This window comes from Anas platyrhynchos, chromosome 16, assembly GCF_047663525.1.
Source record: "Anas platyrhynchos isolate ZD024472 breed Pekin duck chromosome 16, IASCAAS_PekinDuck_T2T, whole genome shotgun sequence".
NCBI classification, from domain to species: domain Eukaryota; kingdom Metazoa; phylum Chordata; class Aves; order Anseriformes; family Anatidae; genus Anas; species Anas platyrhynchos.
The window spans coordinates 12,255,839-12,278,100 of record NC_092602.1 but is presented as its reverse complement, the minus strand read 5'-3'; the positions used below and the strand labels follow the sequence as shown (position 1 = coordinate 12,278,100).

Here is a 22,262-nt window from a genome sequence, read left to right as displayed (position 1 = left end):
GTAACACCATAGCTTTAATTAACCACTACAAAGAAAATGTGGTGGTAAATTAAAACAAAAGCAAAAATTGGAAATCAGAAGTAATATTTTCCTGAAGAACTACTAGGAGGCTTTGCACCTCATTCCACAGACTTCAATGTAACACACTCCCTAAAATTATTCCAGGCCTAATTCTCCTCCAGAATGAATCAGCGTTGTTGCAGTAACTTCAAAAGCAAGAGAAGTACAAACTGAAGACCTGACATTGAAACTTAAGGGGGGGAAGAAAATAGGTCTTCCCTTCTGTCATTAATCTTTCATGAGCCATCCCCAATTCCGGCAAATTTATTCATTATTTGAAAGTATTTCCCAAACAGTCAGCATGAATCATTTCAAGACTTGGGCAGTTCACTAAAACGTCCTTTTCAGCTGCTTGTGAGTCGAGATGTGCAGTTGTGTAACAACATTTCTGCCTCTGCTTTGCCACCTGAAACATTTCAGCAGGGACAAAGACAAGACAAGCAGCTATAGTTCAGGAAATGGAGAACGTTCTTCAGGAAAACCAGATATAAAGAAGAATTTCTGATAACTTCCAGGCATCCTCAGATATCATAAGCAAATTATTCATAAGCATGATTGATATGGACGTGATGAATGCAGTTGCAACTTTAGTCAAAGCTGGAGCCTGGACCTAATATAGAAATGACTGAATAAATCTCATTAGTGTGAATTATAAAAAAAGTTAGATTAGATTATAAAACTATTTCTTAATTAACTATAAATCTCTCACACAGTTCTCTACTTCTTATGTAGACTGGTCTAAAAAGAGACAGCCAAACAGCAAGGTAGTTTATTGAGTTTCTTGAGTGTAACAGCCTCTCTTGGACAACCAGTGTCCACCCACAGGACAACCCTGCAGCCCCCAGAAAGGTGGCACCAGCCAAAGTCTGGAAGCAGAGGAGCAGTTCTGTCCTCTCCTGCTCTTGTCCAGAAACCAGGAGACCATAAAAGTTCCCAGAATAAACCATGTTCTCCATGAATCAAAACTTGTTCATGTGGTTCAGAAAAAGAAATAGGTGGCAGTGTATGAGCCCTGCAACTGCCACTCACCAAAGATGCATTTATTTCTTTCAGCCCTTACCCTCTATAAATTATCCTACAGACCATGCCTTTGGAATTGCTGCTTGGCCTGAATCTTTCTAATAAATCAGCCTAGGACATCATTCACTGAAATTAATTAAAATTTGGAGAAAGCAATAAATACCTGTAACAGAAGTATTGGGTAGCCTCAGCGTTAGGTACTGGCATTCATAACCACTGCAACTTCAAGAGGAACACTCTTTAACCACAGCCAGTGCTCCTCAGGGATCATGCCAATCCAGCTGCATTTTGACACAGAAAAATCTTGAGAATTTCTTTGCTCGTCTATACCTGGTCCAACCTCAGTCTGGATGGGAGGAAACTGGCGCTTCACTGAGCCAGCCTCTGAGGACAGACTGCTTAACATGTGCTGGGGAGCTCGCCCACGGGGTTTTGTGTTTCTTGTTAATTCCCCTTCCAAAAAAAACTTACACCTCATCTCACTTTTTACAGGGGAAGGATTTCACAGCGCAGAAAGGGCCCCAAGCGCATGTGTGAACACAGCACTTTTACCTGAATTCTTTCATTCATTTCAAACCCTTCACTTTCCCGACCATCCAGGTCACTCGCACTTGATGGATCACAATCCACTCTGTGGGCAGAACAGGATTTACCTTCAGTACAACAGCAACTCGAGCGTGTCAGAGAACAGCCATAGGATGCTGAGCGGTACTGACGGCTGAAGTCTCCGTGCCTGTCATTTCAGACACCACGGAGTCTGCAGCCCCTGACAGCCGGAGAATAACAACTGACTGCACATGTCCTGGTGCTGCAGGGGAGAGCCTTCCACAAATCAGCCCAGCCTGTCTCAAATTAGAGTGAGCTGACTCTTTCTCTATGATCTCGAGCACAACATAAAGAGGTTGGGCTGTACATCCTGAAACAGAACTGGAAGTAAATATGAGACGGGTTCCCAGAGGACCAAGCAGCTTAGAAGCTCAGACTTTCTGACTGCTGCTTCCAAATGGGGCCGGGGGGCTGAGTTAAGATAAGAGTTGTTTATTCGGTATCCAAATATCCTTTGATTGATGTTAAAGAGCCTGATCCGAAGCCTCCTCCCTGAAAGCCAGAGACTGCCAAGCAGGGTACATCACTCAGAGCACCTGGGTGCAGGACTTCCCTGGAGGGTGCAATGAGGAGGGAGTAGCTGAGAGCTGCACTTATTGCAGAAAGGTATTTTACAAAATAAAAATAACAAGAGACGGAGGTAAAGTGTGCCACAGAACTTTCTAGCCTGATTTCTCAAGATGTTTTACAAACATTGTACCTAGTTTTGTGTGAGTCCTTAAGGCAAAGATGAGAATGAAATAGCAGCATCCCTGAGCTCATCCAGTCATGCTCACAACATATGTGGCTGTGTCACTGCTAACGGCCAGGCTTGAGGGCTCTGACGAACAAATGTGAGCACACATGGTGTCCCCTGATGGATTTTCAGTGGGGAAATATGCTCCTAACACCCAGGTTAGGATCAGGCATCCCTGGCATCCAGCTGTCAGGAAACTGAGACAAAAAGCACTTGTTTGAAATGAAATTGTACCCAGTTCAGTCTTCAGAAGTGCTTCCAAACTTCCACTTTGTCAAAGTAAACTGTTTCCATGTGTGATAGCACAGTTTCATCATTATAAAGTTGGAAGTAAGGAGACAAAAAATAAAAGCTACACCATAAACCATACTGAAGAGGGAAAACTGCATTGTTAAAGAAAAGACTTTTGATGATGAAACATGGTTTTAGGTGAAGAGCTGCATTAATAGGATGCATGATTAATGGAGGAGCTGGTGCTCCAGCTGGTCAGTGGGAACAGCAGGGCGAAGAGGGTGTCATTAGGTATCAATGTTACCAGCTGGTATATATACATTTCAGGTCCTGGAAAAGGAATCTTAATGTACAATAGGATATGAAAACAAATTAAGAAAGACTTAACTAAAATCCATCTAAATCCTTCAACTAAAATCCAGCAACATCCTCTAAGATGAGGAACAGCCATGCTCAGCCTTCTGCTTGGCTCTACCCAAAGATCCCCGTGACCCACAACTACAGCATCAAGGAAACCATGGAAGGATTTTTAAGGTAATGCTGGTACTTTTTAAGCAGTGCAACATGCTGAGGAAGAAGCAGGTCACCTTATCTATATCCCCTTGAAGGGAGGCAATTCTGCTGCTGGCAATTGTAGGCTCCTACATCTGCGTACGTAATGCTAAGACAGCTATAATGCAGATGCCAGAACACCATTTGTTTGGAGCAGTCGTACCACAAAATTTGCTTCTTTGATGTGAAAGCAAGTCAAACCCTGGCTACACGCGATATAGCTTGAAGACTTTCTTCTGTTACTGCTGGCCCATGCATGCCGTTCCTTACCATCATTTAACACTGGCTGCTAACAGTGTTCATTCCTACGCTCTGCAAGTTTCAAGACAAAAATTTTAAAAAGCCCATTGATATTATGTTTTTTTCTCTTTTCTTATTTACACTAAGCTCATCCTGGCTCCTACCGTGCCCATGGAACCATTCCTTTAAAACTCAGATCTGCAGGTGTAATTCCAGTGGAGCTTTTTCAATAAACATTGACTTCCTTCTACAAGCTTCTAAACTGGGCAATGGGATTTATCACTATTTTCTGCCCCAAATACACATATATACATAAACACACACACATATATATATCCATGTTACTTTGCAAAAGCTTCAACTGACCCTAGCTCCACTCCTGTCTTCCTGAGCTGAGTCCTTTAAGAGTTGTTGATTGTGCCAAGAGATCTGGCACATGACCAGATTTCTTCTTTACAGTGTTAAATTCTGCCCAGCTGCCAACCCCTCTTTCCACATACACATAAATAAATGAGCTGCTGAGAGCATTTTCAACCTGCTATCACTATATCAGGTGTTCCACATGCAGAAAGCTAGAGCAGCTACTACTCACACTCCTGTATTTAATGTGTCTCAATGCAAACCAGTACCTAATGGAGGTAATGATTGAATACTGACATGCATACTTTTTCCAGCCCAGTTCTCCTCTGGCAATAATGCCTGACCAAGATTGATGAGTCTAATACCAAAGCAGGCGGTTTGTTTGTTTCTTATATAGGCTTCATTTTTCAAATAGCCTCAGATTCCCCCTCCCTATCCCAAAGAAAAAAGGGAATGGAAAATTGAGATGACTGCCAAGATACCTATATGCGTTCAGTTGTTGTTTCCTTGGGCTACCAAACCACAAAGGTCAGATTCACTAGAGCACTAACGTGGTCTATTCTAGCATAATTCAACTGTTTTTACATCAGTATAAAACCGGTCTGTCACAGTGACACATGCAGCTCCCTTGGCGAGGGGTTCGGTTACTGGTGTGGAACAAAACCTGAGCAGGTCTGATCGGATCACAACAGCCGCGTTTCGCACATACTTATGAAGTGCCCACACAAAATTCAAGGCAGATCTTGAGAATAAAAGAAGAGTGTCAGCAGCACAAACAAAAAGGACAAAATAGACTCCACAGGAAAGGCATTGTTTTCCCCTTTACGCTGTCTGTAGGAGTCAGCAGCAGATCCCAAGGACATCTGAGAATAGCAAGAAAACACTGACACGCAAAGCTGAGCTAGGAGCCATTTTACAGCAGGGAGCAAGACCACAGTGTATGTGACTCAAAAATAAGACGCTTAAAGTTTGCCTTGCCTAAGGAGAATCCACTGGGAGGCAAAGTACACTGCTGTATGCTACAGATGGCAATTACCTAGAAAAAGAACAGGGGAAATGGAAGAAAGCTCTAAAATAGGAACTTGATGATACATTTTGCTCTCTGAGGAGAAACCTGGCAATGCTGTATTTGTAGATCAACTCTCCTGTGTTTTTATCAAGAGCAGTTAGGACCTAGCCTACTGCTTAGTTTTGTAGTATCACTTAAATTTATATATGCTTTTTCACAAAGAAATCATCTCTGTTCTGGGATTCATTTCATTAAAGAAGACCCTAATCTTGATTGTTTACTGGTATATCTGACCCACGTGATGCTCAGTGCTTGATGCTCAAGGGCTGGACAGAGAAATACATCTACTTTTCCTGAAGCCTACCTGCATGAGAAGCTGCTTTCATGTCCCACTGGTGTGACAACAGGGACTCTATGATGACATAAACTGAATAAAAACAAAACAGGGAGCTGCCTTCTGCGAGCCTCTGAATGTTGTGCAGAAAACACACACAGGCTCAGAAAACAGCTGCCTCGTTCTCAGCTCCAGTCAGGATGCACCAACATTGCAAATAACACACAAATGATCACAGAATCACAGAATCACAGAATTTCTAGGTTGGAAGAGATCCCAAGATCATCGAGTCCAACCTCTGACCTGACACTAACCAGTCCTCCACTAAACCCTATCCCTAAGCTCTACATCTAAACGTCTTTTAAAGACCTTCAGGGATGGTGACTCCACCACTTCCCTGGGCAGCCTGTTCCAGTGCCTAACAACCCTTTTGGTAAAGAAATTCTTCCTAACATCCAACCTAAAACTCCCCTGGCACAACTTTAGCCCATTCCCCCTCATCCTGTCACCAGGCACGTGAGAGAACAGACCAACTCCCACCTCGCTACAGCCTTCTTTAAAGTACCTGTAGAGAGCAATAAGGTCACCCCTGAGCCTCCTTTTCTCCAGGCTGAACAAGCCCAGCTCCTTCAGCCACTCCTCGTTGGACTTGTTCTCCAGGCCCCTCACCAGCTTCGTCGCCCTTCTCTGGACTCGCGGAGGCAGATTTTCTTGTGAGCTGGAAGCAGAAATAGCTTCTCTTTAAACCTGCCTGAATCCCATTTATGAGACCTTAGAAAGCAGCAGCACTTAAACTTCAGAGCCAAAGACAAAAGAAAATTGCAGAGATGAGTCCCCAGAGGCATCTCTGCTCATCCTTAGCCTTAGAACTTCCTGCTAGTCTATTATACTGCTCCTAATTTGAAGCAGCGTATGATATATAGAAAAGGTTAAATAGGACTGATCAGCAGCATAAAGTGCATTTTACACTTAATTAAGTAGGGGCAAAGCAAAGCTAGCAGTTTTGTTATATGGTTTATCTATACGATAGCAATCTTGCAAATTCTCTCTTGAATGATGCATCGCTGTTCTTACATGCCTGACAAAGCTCACAAAACATCACCACAGCACGTACCTTCAAATCAAAAACCAAAAGGGCTCAATTTACCATACACACATTCAAGGATAAAGAATCTCTACAAAAGAGATATTAAGGAACATGACCCATTTAGCTGGTAGTTACAGGTATAGTTTTGTGCCCCCAAACCCTTTGAGCTCTCAGTTTCTTTTTAAAATAAATATAAGGAGCAAAACTGAAAATGCTGCTCTGTCCACCAAAGTTACCAGTAATTGCCTTAAGTCTTAGAGATGTCACAGCAGATGTCACAGCTTTCATTACAATATAAGACTTTTTCCATCAAAAAAATATTTCATATTTAAAAACACCTGCAAGATATGGGAAATACAGTACAATTTTCAAGATCCTGGATCTTTGATCCTGAGAGATGTTTCACTATTAACTTGATAAAATAACTTCTGATGTATTCAAATCCATCCCCAATTGGTTCCACGGCGTTAGTCTCCGCACAGTATGGCAGGTGCTGATATGTCACTGGGAACTGTAATTCACGGAATAACCAGCTTCTCCGAGGTCCTTTGATGTTACTATTCTTGAGATATTTTCTAAGAGCTCTTGCAAAATGATCCATATCCTCTACTGCAGCTAAACAATAATTGATTTTTCTGTTCTTTCTAAGCACTGTCCCATTGCCAACGTATATTTCACATTTAAGTTCCTGGAGCATTTTGTTGCCTCTCCAGCTTAATCTCTCCTTTCCATAAACTTTCTTTATGAGCCTCCCCATCTGTTTATGTGAGATGTGTGTACACGTGCTGTACGTGCATCTCCCTCCATAGCTATTACCCAGACAGGTGTATGTTTGCTGACTGCACAGCATGTACACGCAGCCTGTCAGGAGCTGCCGTGACAATGCTGTAAAATGAGATTCTGAATCTGCTTCACTGCTGATCCTGCTGCACATTTAATATCTGTGACCATGATAAATTATGTTGGACATCCCGTCTTCCTCTCACCAAATCATAGTCTGCAATATAACGTCTCTCTCTGGTGTCACACGTTGTTTTGGGATTATGAGCTCTTTGTGTGCATTAAGTTAGCATTTTTGGCCATTATTTCGGATTTTTATGCTGATACTGAAACGGACTATTAGCACCATATTCCTCTTTATCTGTTTGCCAATGAAATACAATATCAAAATCATGCTGAGTGAGCAATCTCATTGCACTGCCCAGCCCTCCTGCTTAATATTAGTACCCGGGTGAGATGCATCTTACACTATTTAATAAAAGTCACCCTAACTGGGTTTGATACTGAATAAAATGGACCCACCTACCCCTTCAGAAATATTATTTGTTAATATCTGTAACGTCAGCAAAGAGCCTCATATCAACATGCCCCTGTGCCTGGCTGTCAGGCTTCCAACCAGCCCTAGCATGTCCTGCTGTCCAGATGTGGACATCGGCTCAGCAGTTGCATAAAGCCTCAGGAGAAAGACGTAGTTTCAAGGGTTGCTTTCCTATTGCTGTGAGCACAGGATGCAAAAGCACAGCTTATTTCACGTCCCTGGGATGGCTCTGTGTACGGAGGTTAGCTGATGAGAGCAGGAGCCAGATATGTGCTGGTCCCAGCAGGCATCGTTATCGGCTGTAACCTGACACATTCTGTCTTGACAGCATTGCACCTCTCACCGCTTTGGCTAGGGTTTAAGGAGAAAACACACAAGGCTCTTCTTCCAGGGAAGCACTGTGCACGATCACCCCAGCAGCACAGAGCAGGGTGCAGGCACTGCATCCCAGATGCTTGCATACTAAGGGTTAAAACACATCACCAGATTTTGTGTCTCTCCCCCCCTCCCCTTTGTTGATTTTTCATAACTGAGGGTGTGTTTCTTTTCTTAGGTCCTCACCTGGGAATTTCACCTCACTAAGCTGCTGTTATTGCCGGGACCTACAACCCCCAGCATGCCTTCCTGCTCTTTTCTTACAGCACAGCATAGCTGTAGCTTGTGATTTTTACTGCAGGTCTTAAACTTGGGCAGTATTTTTTGCTTTATGACCATGTGAAGCCATGTAGGATGGATTCTTCCAGACACAGCATTTCCCCTCACCCGTGGCTTCCCAAACCTGTCTTTGTAAGCATTAACAGAGAATCGGTTGAAGTAGACAGATGAAAGAAACAAACAAATATTCCTTCTGTGAATTTCAAAGCCAGCAAATTTTTTTTTGGAAGCAACCGTTCCCTTCCCTGGGGATGAAATACTGTTCAGAAACACCAGCAAATGTACTTTATTCCTGAGGGAAACATGCACAGCAGCTCAAAATTTGAGTCCCTGGCCTCTGAGGCTGGGTGGGTCAGGTTCCCGACCCCACTTCAGCAGGCCTGTGCACAAGGTTGAAGTGTCATTGAACACAGGACATTTTGGCACTTTTGGACAAGAGTACTTGTAAAAAGGCCTCCTCCAGTACAGGGACTAACTAGGTCGTTAAATACGGCATGGTGCTCGAGGCCCGGTTTAAGTTCAAGTGCTGGGAACGCTGCATTCACCTGCCCAGAGAGCACGGAAGCTGCTTTGGGTCTGATACTCAAGGCAAGTGGTGTGCGGGAAGCATTTCTGCTTCCACTCACACTCACTGATTTCTTTTGGCCAACCACTGCTGTAAGGAAAAGTACGCAAGAGCAGCCACAGAGCCTTTACTCTGCAAAGAGACAGGTTTTCCATACGCCTGCTCTGCAGCTACGACCAGCCCCCTGGGGTGCCATCAGCCACACATCCCTGAGAGGCAGGGAAATGTGGGGACAGGCTGGGAAGCACCTCATTTACTTACGTGGCCCAGAAAGCAAAAAGAGGGTGCGGATAGAGAAGGGAGACAAGACCATCAACTGAAACTTTTGAACTTTTGCTTTGTCTTTTTTTTTTCTTTTAACAAATTAAATAAAAAGTCTAAAGACTACAGCTTGCATAATTTAACATGTCTGTAAACATGGAACATGCATAATTGATGTTAAACAACATGCTAATCACCTCATAATGCGAGCAGAGGGGCACGCTGCCCTCAGTTTATGTATAAGTAACAAGATGGAAGCCTGCTGAGCTCTGTATAATGGGGTCCCCCCCCTTACATTTGTGCCTCAGCATGATGGCAAGCCACAGCTTAGCCAGGAAACCTGATGTATTATTTATGTTAAGCTCTGAACTGAAATGCTGTTCTCTATTTTATATAAATATATATATTACTCCTCCAAACACAGTGACTGATTCTGTCAGGTCACTGTAAGAAGAAATTTCCCTGCAATATTTAAAAAGAAGACAGTGGATGCAGCAAGCATCAGCAGTGGGGTGAGATGCTGGTTTCTCCATGCAGTGAATCATGGAACCAACAGGCACGGCCCCAGTCCTCTTCCTGTAGCTGCTTGGAAACTTCACAGAGGGCTGAAGGCTACACACAAGTCCCTACAGCATGGAGCCCTGCAGGAGATGCTGGTGCAGGCAACGTGGGATCTTTTACTTCTGCCAACTTGAAGCCATCACTGCATCCACTCAGGAGCAAAGCACTGCCAAGAGGATAAATGTCCAGAGCTGTTCCTGATTCTAACACCAAAGCCCTGATTTGCCGGTAACTAACACCAATCTTTCCATCAAGTTTGCCGGAGTGAACTGTCTGGAAACAAAGCTCCTAAATTATTTTCTGGTGGGGACATGGGTGTTGACATGTAAGGAGAGAAACAAATCCAGAGTCAATTCTCCTACAAATACAGATACAATGAGACAGCATTTCTCCTCCAAGTATTCCCACTCATGCTGAAAGAAGTAGACCTGTTGGCTCTTGCAAAAATTGAGAATCTCTGTCCTGAAATAGAGGTAGAGAACATAGAAGCATTATTAGAGAAATAAAGGAATGCATCAAGGGAAGCAAACCAACAGTAAAAAATATATGGAGCAGGAATGGCAGAGGGGTAGCAACAGGCAAGGCCTCTCCCACCAGCAAACAGCAGGCGTTGCAGGGAAGGCAGCCACAAGCACCAGCCTACTGAAACCAGGGACAGAGCTCCTGTTGACTTCAGAAAGAACACAACAAGGCTTAGGAACAAATTAAGCATGAACTCTACACTGTTTCATTCTCCCAAGAGGATGCAGAAGGGCTGAATTACACAAACAGGTATAGCACAAAGAGACAGCAATGAATCTGCAAGTAGCTTCCATCTAGCTAACACAATATATCTGACTTTTGCCTTGTCAGAGGTCTGGCTTTAATTAAAATCAATCTTAAATAATTTACATGGCATTTCATTAAATGCACACTGAGTTAGACCAGGGCATTATTTAATGTATCCAGGATGTGAGCTGAGACGCTAAGGTCATAACAGCACATTTGTGTTGCTTTCTCCTTTTTGGAATCTGCTGTTTAAAGAGAAGATACCAATAATTTTTAACCTTGCTGCAGGCAGAACAAGTCACTCCCAAGGAATATGTTAGCCAGGATAATTAAAAGACCACATAGCCACAGACAGATGCGAGTCATTCTGTCATAATGCCAGAGCTGCTTTACCAGTGGCACTTCAGAAGTTTGACATGAGTTCCAGCATGCCCAGACTGTGCTCTCAGCCAAATGGGGGGTAAATACTTATTGCTGGAGGGGAAGACAAAAAAAAAAAAAAAAGAACAAGGCATGAGAACAACAAGGTAGAAAGAGGCTACATGAAATAAGATAGTTAAGTACAAGCCCTGAAGGAGGAAAACAACACAGCTAGGACCAGATGTACTGAAGTAAGGATGGCTTTTCTGTCTTTTGAGGTTTAGGCACCCCATTGGGGTGATGGCTGTACTGGCTGGAAAAGTTAATTGTGCACAATCTACCCCCAGGCTCCTTCGCACTGCCCACCCTACTTATGTCTGTTTAAGCAAATACTTTTTAACTTGGACTTCAACATCAACGTGATTTTTATTCTTATGTTTAAACTGACTTGACTAATCATGGTGGAGATGGTTTTCCAAACTCTTGCACAAGTCCCTACACTGGCAGCTTGCAGGAAGGGAACTGCAAGAGAGGGCAGCCAAAGAGCAGGGGGGGCTAGGAGAAACGTGCTGGCACAGAGATGGACTGATCACTGTCAGTTCCTGACCACTGGGTCAGGGACACTCCCACAAGGGCCTACCAAGCCACCTTGGCTCTCTCAGGTCTCTTTTTGCACAAAATGTCTCCATAAGAGACATGGGATAGACGCAGCAGCTCCAAATCACCTAAAGGAAAGGGTATAACTCTGTCTGCTGCCAGTTCGCAGCTTCATACATCAGCCCTTGCAAGAAGCAGAGACATACTGGATAGAAAGCCACGTTTGCATTGCTTTCCCATCTAGTACCAAGAGCAGCAAAATGTCCAGCACACCCTGCAAAACCAGGTTTTGCTCAGCTCAAGTTAATCTTCCTGTAGCAGAACATTAAATGATGGATAAAAGAAAAAAACAACATCTTAAATAAGATTTCCAAAGTCAGGCTACTGTGAACTGCAAAAAAGGTAATAAAAAAATCTGCAAAGCAAAATGCTTTAAAGTGCAAGGAGTTTGACTTAGCCACTTCTTCTTCCCCTGCACACCTTTCTGGGAAGTGGGAAATGCTCTGTTCGAGCACAAAACTCTGCCTTTACTTGCAGGAAGGCAGGGAAAGGACAATCGGGAAGAGCAGGAAAGCACGGTGCTTTCTAGCTTCACAGCAAGCCTTTCTATTTACAAGTCAATGACAAAAAGACTGTGTGCACACGTGAGGGAAAGATGGATTATGTAGAGGGAAGTTGATGCGAGAATTACATTGCTGGGAATGAAATTCATCTCTAAGCCAGATGGAGCTGAGTTTGTTTACGAGTCTGAGTTGTGCCATCCACTCCGTCCATCTGGCTGATGCTGAAGGGAAGTCCTTTCAGCGGATACCCTGGAAGCACTGTTCTGCTCAAGCTTGCTTTTCATCATTCCATGTTAATCAGCATGTTATCTAGACTAGTTGTGAGTATATAGAGGAAAATAAAAAATTGTGAAACTCAGCACTCTTTCTAATCCATACTAATAATTAAATATATATATATATATCTTGAGTAAACCTTGCCAGATTTCTGCAGAGGTATCTCTGCAATGCAGAGGTATCTCTGCAATGTCAAGTCCTGGATTTCATTTGTATATAGGGTATTTTCCAGCCCTCTTACAACTTGCTGGTGCTTATGCTACCTGTAAGTTGCATTAAAGCACCCAAAAGCACTGTACTCTTCTCAAGATGAGCAGGAATATTTTTCTGGAGTATTACTTCTGTAACAGTTGAGGCATCCTGACTTGAACCACACTTATGTTCAGGAGGGAAAATTTGGCATTAGACATTTTGTCACAAAGTACCAGGAGTGTTTAGAAGACTATTCCCATGGATAGTTATCAAGTAGTCCAATAGGAAAAACCAACCCCTTGTTTAGCTGCAATAACAAACTGCAGTGATGCTGGTACTTGCCCACCAGAAGGAGACAATGGAGGGCTCTCAACCACCATGAAGAAAGAGCTATGTAGCAAAAGCAATCTGTCGTTATATAGTAGAAGCATGCTGTGATACAAAGCACAAAGAGCTGAGCAAACATGTCTGAGAACAGTTCCCTGCAATTTGCATTCAACTCAGTTTGGCCACAGTAGCTTTTAAGTGGATTTCATGCAGCATGGTTGAACTCCTCAGCCTGCTTACAGAGCTTTGCCAGGGAAACTGGGTTTCACCTTGTGTAAGCACAAACACAGCAGCGTTTGCTGATGTTTCTGGGACAGTGGAACCTTTGCTGAGGAACAGGGAACTGAAGCAGGGTATTCCAAAACCCAAAGCCACACCCCATGGCAGCCTTGTCCTGGGGTCCAGACTCCATCTAGGTTACCCTACCATAGTCCTCTGGGGTTTAGCTCTTGTGGGGCTTTGTTTCATCCCTAACACCAATTAGGTTAAACAAATAGGTTACAAACTACTTGTTTTCCACTGGGAAAGTGAGCGTATCCTTGATTCTGCATGAGCAAAGAGGACTCTTTTTAGAAGATATAAAAAGTACTGTAGATTTCCACACAAATGTTTTAGAAATCCAAATGATTTTGATGCTGTTCACCAGGGAATGATAAGGAAACTCAAAATAGAAAGAGTTATGGTTGTAGGCCAAACAGCTCAGGCTTCAGGAAAGCTCCGTTTGCTTGGGAGCTTTCAGAAGAGCATGAGTCTTGGGATGCAAATCTTCCTCCCACAGAAATTAACTGAGCTCTGTTGCTATACTGGACAGTTGTGTAGAGAATTATTCATTTTCATTTGAAATCTACAGGGAACCCAGAGGTTTACAAAGACTAGAGTTCAAGCTAAATGTCTGTGAAGGCTGGGAAACAAGGTTTCCATATTCACTTTTTGAGAACAACCGCTCTGGAAGGTGTCCTGCAGAAAGCACGGCCTCACCACTGAGTTCCAAGGGGCAGCCCAGGGAAGAGGTGGCCCTTCGCCTACAGCAGCATCCTGCCAACACAGAGCCGCTCTCCGGTGGACCAGGTATGGTTTTTAGCTTTGAAATGAGTATTAATTCCAAACAAGTTTTCATGACTCAGACACCTGGTATAATTAAAGTCAACGAAGGCACCCAAAATACATATCCTCAGTGCCGGTGCCACAGCTTCCCTATCCCCACCGCTTTTCAGAAGTGCTGCAAGCATAACACCCCAGATGAAACCCAGAATGAATAAACTGAAAACAAGGACCCTTCTGTTTAACATATGCTCTGAAAATTACTTCTCATTCCAGAGGGAAAATAAAACTAAGGCCAGAAGCTGAAGCAGACACCGCTGGCGGAGCCCGCTCGCCCCCCTGCGGGTGCAGGCGCCCAAAACTCAGCCCTCGTCTGTAGGGCAGCCCTGCCACCTAGAGGCTGGAGCAGCTCCCCACAGCCCCAAGCCTCTGATTTGGGTTGGGACGAAAGGAAACCCTCCTCTCATTCGGCACCAGACCCCTGAGAAACCAAGCTCAGTCCCCTCGGGGGTCCCCACTGCTCCTTGGGCTCCAGTCCCAGGTGGCCGGGCTGCCAGGGACAGAGCTGCCCCCACCCCAACATAACCTCCCCTGCTAGAGGCTTGTGTTTCTGTCCGGCAACCACTGAAAAGTCTCTGCTCAGCAAAAAGCGAAGAGTTCAGGCTGGAAATAAATAAATAAATAAAACACTCATACCTGGAAGCATGCAGTTATTTGAAGCTTGTCCACTACACAAAAATTAGAGATCCCAAGTTAACACTACTGCTCTCTTCAAAATAAAACTTCCTAACAAAACCTCAAAGAAACTTTTCTAAATGGTGACATTAATCCATTCTTAAATTCCCCGTTCTCTCTCTGGGGAGAAAGCAGCAAAAGCTGCCAAGCCTCGAAGTGCTGCAACCAAGTCAGCTACTCCTGGGTTGCAGTGCTTAGATCCACATCCAAATTTATTTCTGGATGTTCATCACTAAGTTCATCAGCTGTTCTCCAACTTGAATTCCTCCAGCTCAACTCTCCTGCCTTCCTTCAATTTGCTTCTCAATTCCAAAGCCAACATTGTCACCAGGCGGTGCCTTTGTGCCACTAAGCTTCAGACTGTCCTTCCAAAGGACACTGAGTAGTGTGGTTGCCTCCCTTGTTTTGGGTGAGGGCTGCAAGAGCAAAGAAATGAATTTGCAGGTTTTTGTTGTTTTGTGTGTGTTTGGGGAATTTGGGGTAGATTATTTATTTATTTATTTATTTGTCCTTTTGCAATCCCTCTGGGCAGCCTTTGGAGTCTGAATGAGGATGGTGCTAGGACTGTGAGTGTCCTTTGGAAGTTAAAGCACTTATTAGTCTCTGATATTCTGCACCAAGCTCCTATTTAAAAGCTGAGTCTCTGCTGCCAAGATGTCTACCTGGTGTGCTTTTTTTGTGTGTTGTTCTCCCCCCCTCCACGTTCCCAATCATTTTTCTATCAGTCCTTTCCTTTCAGATTTATACCCCGATCAAAATTTCCCTTTGTAACAGTTCCTACTCCAAAGATATTAACCCACCTCATTTGCTGCCTGCTGGGTAAAAAGATAAAAGGACACCACTTTTATCAATTTAAACTCTCCCTTAATAAAGGAAGCTTGAGCATTTATATCAGGAACTATTTATATCATCATATGGTATTACAGCCACATACACGCTCCATGTTTAAAGCAGGTGTCTGTTCCCTCCCCCCAAAAAAAGGGGAAGTGCAACCAATTGCTAACAAGCCTTCAAATTCTTCATTCCCAGCAGAAGACAGAGCTATATTTGCTAGTTCAGCAGCGTAAGGGGAGTCTTAATTCCAACACAGATGTGTGTAACAAATTAAACAGCCAAGATTAGCTGTGCCATATCAGGATCATCATCAAGCTTGCTATGATGAATATATTATACTACCTTCATCTGATCCTATGGGCTTTTAAGATGCATGAACATCAGAGGCAAGTCGTTGTCCTCAGAGAGTTTATCAGTCTCCACTGTACATAGAGAACATCAGAACACTCTCAAACATCTTGATCTGCTTTTACAAACCCTCCTTTTAAATGCTACAGCTGCTTACTGCCAAGTTATTGACTGTCCTCAACCACAAAGATGCACTGAATACACTGCTCCACATCTCTGTGTCCTGCAAAATTGCTCTTGTCATTACTCTGTATAAAGTTAAAAAATATTACCTTTAAAATAACTTTAGGTAAAGTTTCACCTTGTTGAGTTTGAAGGCAACCAGAACATGCCAAACAGGTGCCTATACACTCATCCCACTGTGTATGGGCTCTTCTGTCTCTTACTTTTTCTAGTCTTATCAGATACATCTGTGCTGGAAAAAAAAAAAAAAATCTATGTTTTTTGTCTTTGCTTTCTTTTGGATTTAAAGAAACTAAAGAAAACACAACTGTTTGTTTAGCTTTATGGTACAGATGGCATTCATTTAGCCACAGTGCAAAAAGTGTGTCTAAGCTTACATGAGATTTACTGAAATGAAGCTGTGATCACTGAAACGAGCAGCAGAGAAAACCTCAAGAACAAGCATTGAACTTGCATGTTTTTTGTTGTTGTTGATGTTGTGGGTTTTGTTTTGTTTTGTTTTTGCTTCTTAATTTATTTATATATATATTTTTAATGGCTGAGTGAGAGCAATTCAAATTTAGATCTTGGATACCTGGCATAACGTGTCACAAGAGCAAACAAAAATCCTGATGCATTGCTTTAAAAGATACTCACCAGAGTCTCACCTGAAGCCACTAGATGTCATTCTTGGACTTTCAGTGGAAGCAATTGTTTTTTTTCCTCTAGCTGTTATGCCAGTTGCCACAAAGAATGAAAGCCTTGCTGTCATTTTACATCTTAATTTGATATGATGGTTCCAAAAGAATATATTGAGCATAATGCTTATGGGAGAAGACATGCTAAATTCTCCCTGTACAAAATGGGAACTGGTCTGCTCATAATTCAGCTCAGTGTGTGATAATTTTAAAAGGAGCCCTGGCTTCAAGGACTGCTTGTTTAAATATTGATCCTATCCTTAGCATTGTTTAATCCCTCCAGAAATACCAGAAGAAAGCAATACCTTCCTGTGTGACTTTTTTTGGAGGGGTGGAGTGTTTATCTTCCATTCGCCAAAGCTAGAGGTGTAAAATGAGATGATGTTTCTGGAGGTCCTATTTAAGGAAACTGGTGGAGATGGATCACACCACTGACCCTATTACAAAATCCTTTTACAGAATAGATACTTCCAAACCTCTCTGTTAAATGCAGGCACTAGGTAAAGGTTCAACATATGGAGCTCAATGTAGAAGGACTATGACAAATTATGAAAAAGGAAAACATATATATATTTACCTGGGAGAAGACAAAAGTATGATGGGTGGAACTGAGAGGCATAAAGCAGCAGAGTAAATGAATCTAGACCACAAGGACATAAAAACTTAGAAATCCAGAAGGCACTATTCCAGCTCCAGGGCTATGGACAGCCACTTAACGAGTGTACACACAGACACTTGCATGTTTAGCCATGAGGTTAATGGGATGCTTGAGCAGATCCCTTTGGAAGTTGATTAATCAATGCACTGGCTGCACATTCCCTCGCTAGCACCACATTTTGCCATGGAGCAGTGCACTCGCCGAGCTGATCCCAGCCAGGAAAGGTCACTGCTCCTTGTCACAGCCTTGTCCTGGTCCGAGCAGCAGCTTGGACATGACCAGCTCTCAGCCAACCACAGATTTCAACCCTAGCAGGGCTAACCCAGCTCCTCACCTTGCAATTTATCCACAACTGGTTCTTTTAGGGAGGGGGCTGTGCCCTCAGAACCAGTCCCATCTCCCAGCAGAGATGTCTGCCAGCTCCTCCAGTTGGGGTCAGTTCCTCTGGACCCGTTGCCTTTCTGTAGCCTAGCAGGAGTGAGCTGACCACAACCCTCCACATCTCTCCCTGCATCATTTTGAAGGGAGAGAAATAATCAACATGAGCAAGAGGCTGCCTTCCCCTCACCACAGGTGTGGAAGGAGGAAAATTCCCATTGCCAGCAGGACTCAGGGGTGTCTGTTCTCAGCAGGTCAGCAGATGTGATGGTCAGTGCAAACATGATGGATTTGGGGTGACTGGAGCACAATACCCATGAGATCTCCAATGTTTAAGCATGACAAAGCAATGCTTTAGAGATCAATATTCACACTAAGGAGAAAGAAAAAAAAAAAAAAGTGTGAAAGTATAAAAATTCTAATCCAAGAAGGAAACAGGAAAAAAAATAGCATGTCAGGCAACCAGAGCAACATGACTGCAGCACTCAGAAGAGAAAGCCGCACACAATCTTTACACAAGGAAAGAACTGGAGAGCAATAAATGTATCTTAAAAACAATCTGTTTGAAAAGACAGTATTTTCTTTCTGAAGGAAAAATGCGTGTAACATTGAATTGGAAATAATTTATCCAGCATCAGTGATGGCTCCCATTCTTAGAAGCACTTTCTCTCCTGAGGCATTGTCAAAGTCAAGAAGCGTACTCCTGCAGGGATTGTTTGAGTTGCTGCAAAGCTACAGCCATCGGCCTGGTGACCGCTGACCAGTAACACCACACAGAAGTTCAAGATGCAGCTGAAGAAAGGTATTTCTTTAGGACACGAGGGCACTGAACTTATAAGCAGCACATTCTTTAGCTGAAAAACCTTCACTGGTCCTTACGATGGACACACGGCTATAATCACAGCTAAGCAGCTGCTTGTGTTCTGTCTTGACTGAGTCTTTTTTATGTGAAGTTGCTTCCTCTATAAGCAATCAACTTGAGCAACCACCCAGATGTTTTCTCCCTCTCTTGCACTGTAGCTGCTACACAAACTGAGTTCTTCAGCTTCAGCATTCCTTCTCTCCACAACAAGAACACAGCAAAAAAAAAGCTTTTTTAATTACAAAAAAAAAAAAAAAAAAAAGTGCATCTGGATACTTAACACCTTAACTAAGAGGGTCCAAAGATCTTGGCTCGCCAGGACATCACAGTTTCCTAAGGCAGCACATTCCCTCTGTTCTGAGCCTTCCTCCACCAGTCACAGCAGTGTCAGCTCGCACAGACCCAGGCCAGCGTGGAGCCGCTCACATCTCCCCCATCCTTCCCTCCAAGCTGAAGCACTGCAAACCAGTGCCGCAGCCACAGGTGGACGAGATGGGGCTGACCTGCTGAGCTTCAATTTGTGACTGCCAGAAGTCTTAACGACAGCTCCAAGCACTGTATTCCTGCCTGAGAAACGGGACATCTGCAGAAGGAATTTGGGACACAGAATCACATACCTCTCGCAGAAGCTGTCAGGGAGTTCCCATTCTGCTTTGGTGCTGTGAACGCAGGCGGCAGAGCAGCCTCACTGCCTGATTAAAGCGGCCCTGATTTATACAGACAGTAGGCTGTAGCTACAGTAAGTAGGTTTGTCACCACAAAACATGAACACGTTACAAGTGGTAGCTGGGGATGAGAGCAGGGCAGGTGTGCTGCAGGATTTATAATGCACGTCTGCATCATGGAGCACCAGGCAGTGTATTTCACAGGCAAATAAGGCTGGGGACATTCTGAATAGCAAGTCTTTTTTTCTCCTTTTTATTTATTATTTTTTTTTTTTTAGTATAGAAAAAAGCATCCATCCAGCATTTGCATCGAGGCAGTGGTCCCACTGTACTTCTAACATGCTTAACATAGGGGAAAAACATCTTAAGGGAGTTTGAAGTGGTAATGGGCCATGAAGCATATGGCAGTGTTGTGGCATCTCAAGAGCCATATGCACAGGCCTACAAACTGTCGGGATGTGATACACTACAGATAATATCCATGATAAATTATTCACTTAACCAAAAATTGTACATCAACCCTCAACAGCTGGTAAAAGCTGGATCCTTGCCCAGTACATTAAGGAAGTTTGCTTCCTCAAAGCTCTACTGTTCTTTGGGGGATTTGAATTATGCATGTTACCATGAAAGCTAATGCTGTACATATGCATTCAAAGTTATTATTAACCTCATCAGACAGAGAAGGAGTAGGGAAGGCAGCTGTTTTTCCTAGCTCATGTGCTTAGGATGTGGTGATGTTTTAAAGGACTTGCTGAGAGCAAGGATATAGGGGAGTTTATTTCCCCCCCGAGCAGCCTGACAGTAGCCTGTTCAACCATTGGGGTGGTGACTGACAGTGCCCAGTCTCCTCTTTGCTATTTTTATGGTAGGAAAATATTAAAAGTAACAACTCTTTTGTGACCTATAGCTATAGTTTTGCTGCGCCTGACACTTCAGGATGTCAAAATGCCCTCTGAACACTTGGGGTACAAATCTGACCCAGCTCCCCAGGGCCCTACCACAGTCAGCAACTACACCAAACACCCCAGCAGCTCCTAGAGACCCTTGCTCAAAGGGTTTGTCACCACAGAATCTGACTTCATATAGACTGACCGTAATATCTTGGCTGGCAAGTAGGGAGATGGACCTCAGACCTTCAGCATTCAAACCCTGAGAAGAAGTGTTATAAAATCTGAGTGCATCTTTGCAAGTTGGAATAACTTGCAGGCAGATTTCGCACATGGCTCCACAGGTGTGAGAAAAGCCCAGGAGGCCGTAGCACACCCACCCACACTAGCTCTAAATTAGCTCGAGCAAAAACCCAACTGCTTGGCTCTCAGTCATCTGCGGTGCAGTAAATGGGGTCGTCATAACAGCTCCTATGTCAGCAGATCAGTGCTGCAGTAATGGCAGTAGCCAGGACAAAATTACTGCTTAAGCAGTACTGCTTAACCTCTTCCTCCGCCCCCACAAGACTGGTCCTTCTTTTCTCTCCTCTCCCCTCATCTAAGACAGGAGGGATGTTAAAAGGGAGCTGCTTTCTATTCAGCTCCATACACAGCCACTACTCAGTCCAGTATTTTTCCCAGCCACCAGCTCCCCAGTCCCCCTTTTTCCCCAGCCTCCTCCAGCCCCTGGGACTGTTTTCCCCCACCTGCTTTAGGGAATTGTTTCCTCATGCCAACACCACCCATTCTCCCTCAAGTGTTGAAGCCCTCAGGCTCCCGCCTCCAACGTTCACTTGATTTTACCAACACCAAGTTGAATTTATTATTATAGATGCAAAAATAATCTAAGCAGCCTCAAAGCTGCTTCTCATCCACACCCTGGATTCCATTGGAGAAGCTCAGCTTCCCATTAAATAGACTTTGATTTTCTCTCCACAACTTTAGGCTGTCTTCAAATACTGCCTGCGAGATTGACATTTCCTTCTTGATCCCAAGCAGCAGGAGCATGGCTGTGGTACAAACTGCAGATGGAGTGCTGAGGACAGTGAGGGCAGCACCATTATCTCCCGCTTGGCACACAGATGCTCTTGGCATTCGTTTTCTGTAGCACCCCCAGCCTCTCATTTCTTTCCCTTTCAAATATTTCGCTCTGCCAAGAAATTCAGAGCTAGGCTATCTGGATAAATGACCAGCTGGTGCTATAGCACAGAGCATCACTGGCTAGAAATGGCTTTGAACAACAGTTTGGGGAAAGTTTAGGTCCCCCAGCCAAATTAGTTGGGGGACGCAGACCAGACATGCTGCTGGGGCCTGGAAAGAGACTTTGCAGCATTAACTGCTCTATTCTAGCAGCTGCTAGATAGAGCAATAATCTTTGAACATGATTTCTTGGTCTCTTCTTCCAGAAAGACAAGCTAATTAAAAAGGGGTTATGGACAGATTATACAGACTAAGGAGAGATTTCTGAAATACATAAAGAGCAGCTCGGCAGCCAGATCTCCCCAAAATTTGGCGTGAATTATGCGTGTGACTCCAATTTGTCCTTCAAAAAAACTCTGCTCACAGCTATTAATGTTTCTCGTCTGGCTAAAGAATAAACAAACAAACAATTTCTTCTGGCAAAGCTACACATCACCTAATACAAATGTTTAATCCTTTAACGGATCAGTGGGCAATCAGTGTGCAGCAATTTTTGGTAATGCCATTCCCTTATCCCATCTCTCAAGCGATCAATCCTTTAAAGACAATCAATTGAACTTCACTCCATCTTGAGTACAAAGCAGTTAACAAACAGAGCCAGCACGTGCTGGCCTTGTTGCTGCACACACAAGCAGCATCCATTGCTGCCGACTGTGGAAACGCAGCGATCAAGTCAATGGTCCCCAGGTTTCCTACAGACACGAACGGAAGCAAAGAGCCCTGAAGTGAGAACAAGGCTGTGCCTGCTTGCTCTCCTCCCTAACAGCAAACAGCACGGGAGGCCAGAGCAGCACCTGTTGCAAAAGCAGCAGCTCTTTGCTGCAAGATCTCCTCCTGGGATATCCTACAAGGAATTAGCAAGCCGCTGCAAAAGCCAACATCTCATCTTGAATGTCAGTGTCATTTACACAGTAAATGTCACTTAAAGCTAACACCAGAAGGAGCTTGTTGGTATAATTCAGCAAGAAGTGGCAACAGCAGCTTAGCAGCTCTTTTCCCACACACGTGTGTTCATATATAAAAATGTATTTATCTAAAACTGGGTTTAGACTCTGAAAGGTTTTCTAGCGATGGCATC

General features: G+C 43.7%; 1 protein-coding gene across 3 annotated transcripts in view; it reads right to left on the bottom strand.

Moving 5' to 3' along the window:
* GALNT9 (polypeptide N-acetylgalactosaminyltransferase 9) overlaps positions 1–22,262 on the bottom strand; it is a 429,083-nt gene that overhangs the window by 253,999 nt on the left and 152,822 nt on the right. Inside the window, exon 1 of one of the 3 annotated variants that reach the window (XM_038187422.2) lies at positions 14,415–14,631. The exons of the other annotated variants lie outside the window; for them this stretch is intronic. The gene's annotated coding sequence lies outside the window, so the exon portion shown is untranslated. Of the gene's footprint in view, positions 1–14,414; positions 14,632–22,262 lie in introns of those variants that run through there. 3 annotated transcript variants of the gene reach the window in all.